The following is a 5,224-nucleotide window of genomic DNA, read 5'->3' as shown; positions in this document are numbered from 1 at the left end:
GCCGCCTTTATTTGCTGTTACGAGCATCGTGTGCCCCATACCTGCGTGACAAGCACCGCAGGGCGGCAGAGCCATCGCACTTAGCCGGGTGGCAGAGGAGGACCAGACTATTCACAGATAGCGGCCCAACGACTCCCAGAGCCGGTCGTGCGGCGCGCGAGGTCTGCTCTCTTCACAAGAGGCTTTATTAGGGAGTGCTAAGGCAAGGTTCTGTGCCCTCCACCCTCATCGCAACACCCATGGGAGCCTCCGGTCGTCAATAGACCGCCGCACCGGCCTCTGACTGACTCTCAGAATGGACGGAAAGAGCCGGGTAAGCCTTTCAAAAGATTCGACCACGTGCCGAAAACTTTAGACTTCCGTGAGCTCTCCGGCTTGCACCGAGACCCGAAGTCGACGTGCTAAGCACCACGGGACCCCTTTCGCCTGCAGGTCCCGAGCCGCCTTTATTTGCTGTTACGAGCATCGTGTGCCCCATACCTGCGTGACAAGCACCGCAGGGCGGCAGAGCCATCGCACTTGGCCGGGTGGCAGAGGAGGACCCGACTATTCACAGATAGCGGCCCAACGACTCCCAGAGCCGGTCGTGCGGTGCGCGAGGTCTGCTCTCTTCACAAGAGGCTTTATTAGGGAGTGCTAAGGCAAGGTTCTGTGCCCTCCACCCTCATCGCAACACCCATGGGAGCCTCCGGTCGTCAATAGACCGCCGCACCGGCCTCTGACTGACTCTCAGAATGGACGGAAAGAGCCGGGTAAGCCTTTCAAAAGATTCGACCACGTGCCGAAAACTTTAGACTTCCGTGAGCTCTCCGGCTTGCACCGAGACCCGAAGTCGACGTGCGAAGCACCACGGGACCCCTTTCGCCTGCAGGTCCCGAGCCGCCTTTATTTGCTGTTACGAGCATCGTGTGCCCCATACCTGCGTGACGAGCACCGCAGGGCGGCAGAGCCATCGCACTTGGCCGGGTGGCAGAGGAGGACCAGACTATTCACAGATAGCGGCCCAACGACTCCCAGAGCCGGTCGTGCGGCGCGCGAGGTCTGCTCTCTTCACAAGAGGCTTTATTAGGGAGTGCTAAGGCAAGGTTCTGTGCCCTCCACCCTCATCGCAACACCCATGGGAGCCTCCGGTCGTCAATAGACCGCCGCACCGGCCTCTGACTGACTCTCAGAATGGACGGAAAGAGCCGGGTAAGCCTTTCAAAAGATTCGACCACGTGCCGAAAACTTTAGACTTCCGTGAGCTCTCCGGCTTGCACCGAGACCCGAAGTCGACGTGCTAAGCACCACGGGACCCCTTTCGCCTGCAGGTCCCGAGCCGCCTTTATTTGCTGTTACGAGCATCGTGTGCCCCATACCTGCGTGACGAGCACCGCAGGGCGGCAGAGCCATCGCACTTGGCCGGGTGGCAGAGGAGGACCAGACTATTCACAGATAGCGGCCCAACGACTCCCAGAGCCGGTCGTGCGGCGCGCGAGGTCTGCTCTCTTCACAAGAGGCTTTATTAGGGAGTGCTAAGGCAAGGTTCTGTGCCCTCCACCCTCATCGCAACACCCATGGGAGCCTCCGGTCGTCAATAGACCGCCGCACCGGCCTCTGACTGACTCTCAGAATGGACGGAAAGAGCCGGGTAAGCCTTTCAAAAGATTCGACCACGTGCCGAAAACTTTAGACTTCCGTGAGCTCTCCGGCTTGCACCGAGACCCGAAGTCGACGTGCTAAGCACCACGGGACCCCTTTCGCCTGCAGGTCCCGAGCCGCCTTTATTTGCTGTTACGAGCATCGTGTGCCCCATACCTGCGTGACGAGCACCGCAGGGCGGCAGAGCCATCGCACTTGGCCGGGTGGCAGAGGAGGACCAGACTATTCACAGATAGCGGCCCAACGACTCCCAGAGCCGGTCGTGCGGCGCGCGAGGTCTGCTCTCATCACAAGAGGCTTTAGGGAGTGCTCAGGCAAGGGTCAGCCCGCAGCCTTCCTGGCAACACCCAGGGGAACCAGGCCACTCGCGTCTCTCGCCTTCATTTTCGACACGAGCGCCTGCGGAGGGCCACCACCCCCCTCCGATTGTCAAGAGACCTCCGCACCGGCCTCTGACTTACTCTCAGAATGGACGGAAAGAGCCGGGTAAGCCTTTGAAAAGATTCGACCACGTGCCGAAAACTTTAGACTTCCGTGAGCTCTCCGGCTTGCACCGAGACCCGAAGTCGACGTGCTTAGCACCACGGGACCCCTTTCGCCTGCAGGTCCCGAGCCGCCTTTTATTTTTGTTACGAGTATCGTGTTCCCCAAACCTGGGTGACGAGCACCGCAGGGCGGCAGAGCCATCGCGCTTGTCCGGGTGGCAGAGGAGGACCAGACTATTCACAAATAGCGGCCCAACGACTCCCAGAGCCGGTCGTGCGGCAGGCGAGGTCTGCTCTCATCACAAGAGGCTTTAGGGAGTGCTCAGGCAACGGTCAGCCCGCAGCCTTCTTGGCAACACCCAAGGGAACCAGGCCACTCGCGTCTCTCGCCTTCATTTTGGACACGAGCGCCTGTGGAGGGACGGCCGGAGTCAACGTGGGGTTTGCCCGCCCTCCAATAGTGTCAAAAGACCGCCGCACAAGTCTCTGACTGACTCTTAGAACAGACAGAAAGAGTTTGTCAAATCTGTCAAAAAATTGACAAAGTGTCAAAAATTCGACTTCCAAGAGCTCTCCGGCATGCACTCATACCTGTCATTAAAGTGCTATGCCCGTGGAACCGTTTTTTCGGATGCCTTTCAGAACGGTCCCGCGCCGCCATTTTGTTCTAAAAATCGTGTTCCCATATATCTCCGGGTACCCCGCCAACCTCACTGCGGAAAAACTACAAGTGGCACTGAATGGGTCTGAATTCCAAATTTGACTGCATCGGTCTGGAACTCGGTCCGGTCAAAACCGTTTGGATTTTTCTCGGTCCGGACTTCCGCGACAGACAAAGTTAAAGTTTTCGGGCTGCAGGCACAAAACGACAGCTGGCCATTTGCCGGGCTCAATTCACCCAATTCCTCCGGCACTTCGGAGCACATGTTCGGTGTAAGTTTGCGAATCTTTCCCGATGCTGCAGCATTTTCCTCCGCTGACACTTAGAATATTTTTCACACTTTGCTGAAAATTTTTCTAAGTGTTTTTTTCCAAGTTTTCCTGGTTACTGATTTCTTCTTTTTAAACATTTTTCTAAGTTTTTCTGGTTACTGATTTCTTCTTTTTAAACATTTTTCGCAGTTTGTCTGGTTACTGATTTCTTCTTTTTAAACATTTTTCGCCGTTTTTCTGGTTACTGATTTCTTCTTTTTAAACATTTTTCGCCGTTTTTCTGGTTACTCATTTCTTCTTTTTAAACATTTTTCTAAGTTTTTCTGGTTACTGATTTCTTCTTTTTAAACATTTTTCTAAGTTTTTCTGGTTACTCATTTCTTCTTTTTAAACATTTTTCTAAGTTTTTCTGGTTACTCACTTCTTCTTTTTAAACATTTTTCTAAGTTTTTCTGGTTACTGATTTCTTCTTTTTAAACATTTTTCGCCGTTTTTCTGGTTACTGATTTCTTCTTTTTAAACATTTTTCTAAGTTTTTCTGGTTACTCATTTCTTCTTTTTAAACATTTTTCGCCGTTTTTCTGGTTACTGATTTCTTCTTTTTAAACATTTTTCTAAGTTTTTCTGGTTACTGATTTCTTCTTTTTAAACATTTTTCTAAGTTTTCCTGGTTACTCATTTCTTCTTTTTAAACATTTTTCTAAGTTTTCCTGGTTACTCATTTCTTCTTTTTAAACATTTTTCTAAGTTTTCCTGGTTACTGATTTCTTCTTTTTAAACATTTTTCGCAGTTTTTCTGGTTACTGATTTCTTCTTTTTAAACATTTTTCTAAGTTTTTCTGGTTACTGATTTCTTCTTTTTAAACATTTTTCTAAGTTTTTCTGGTTACTCACTTCTTCTTTTTAAACATTTTTCTAAGTTTTTCTGGTTACTCACTTCTTCTTTTGAAACATTTTTCTAAGTTTTTCTGGTTACTGATTTCTTCTTTTTAAACATTTTTCGCAGTTTGTCTGGTTACTGATTTCTTCTTTTTAAACATTTTTCGCCGTTTTTTCTGGTTACTGATTTCTTCTTTTTAAACATTTTTCTAAGTTTTTCTGGTTACTCACTTCTTCTTTTTAAACATTTTTCTAAGTTTTTCTGGTTACTGATTTCTTCTTTTTAAACATTTTTCGCAGTTTTTCTGGTTACTGATTTCTTCTTTTTAAACATTTTTCTAAGTTTTTCTGGTTACTGATTTCTTCTTTTTAAACATTTTTCTAAGTTTTTCTGGTTACTCACTTCTTCTTTTTAAACATTTTTCTAAGTTTTCCTGGTTACTGATTTCTTCTTTTTAAACATTTTTCGCAGTTTTTCTGGTTACTGATTTCTTCTTTTTAAACATTTTTCTAAGTTTTTCTGGTTACTGATTTCTTCTTTTTAAACATTTTTCTAAGTTTTTCTGGTTACTCACTTCTTCTTTTTAAACATTTTTCTAAGTTTTCCTGGTTACTGATTTCTTCTTTTTAAACATTTTTCGCAGTTTGTCTGGTTACTGATTTCTTCTTTTTAAACATTTTTCGCAGTTTTTCTGGTTACTGATTTCTTCTTTTTAAACATTTTTCTAAGTTTTTCTGGTTACTGATTTCTTCTTTTTAAACATTTTTCTAAGTTTTTCTGGTTACTGATTTCTTCTTTTTAAACATTTTTCTAAGTTTTTCTGGTTACTCACTTCTTCTTTTTAAACATTTTTCTAAGTTTTTCTGGTTACTCACTTCTTCTTTTGAAACATTTTTCTAAGTTTTTCTGGTTACTGATTTCTTCTTTTTAAACATTTTTCGCAGTTTGTCTGGTTACTGATTTCTTCTTTTTAAACATTTTTCGCCGTTTTTCTGGTTACTGATTTCTTCTTTTTAAACATTTTTCTAAGTTTTTCTGGTTACTCACTTCTTCTTTTTAAACATTTTTCTAAGTTTTTCTGGTTACTGATTTCTTCTTTTTAAACATTTTTCGCAGTTTTTCTGGTTACTGATTTCTTCTTTTTAAACATTTTTCTAAGTTTTTCTGGTTACTGATTTCTTCTTTTTAAACATTTTTCTAAGTTTTTCTGGTTACTCACTTCTTCTTTTTAAACATTTTTCTAAGTTTTCCTGGTTACTGATTTCTTCTTTTTAAACATTTTTCG

Source organism: Chiloscyllium punctatum, unplaced genomic scaffold (genome assembly GCF_047496795.1).
Source record: "Chiloscyllium punctatum isolate Juve2018m unplaced genomic scaffold, sChiPun1.3 scaffold_1287, whole genome shotgun sequence".
Classification (NCBI taxonomy): domain Eukaryota; kingdom Metazoa; phylum Chordata; class Chondrichthyes; order Orectolobiformes; family Hemiscylliidae; genus Chiloscyllium; species Chiloscyllium punctatum.
Note: the sequence above shows the minus strand (reverse complement) of the source record.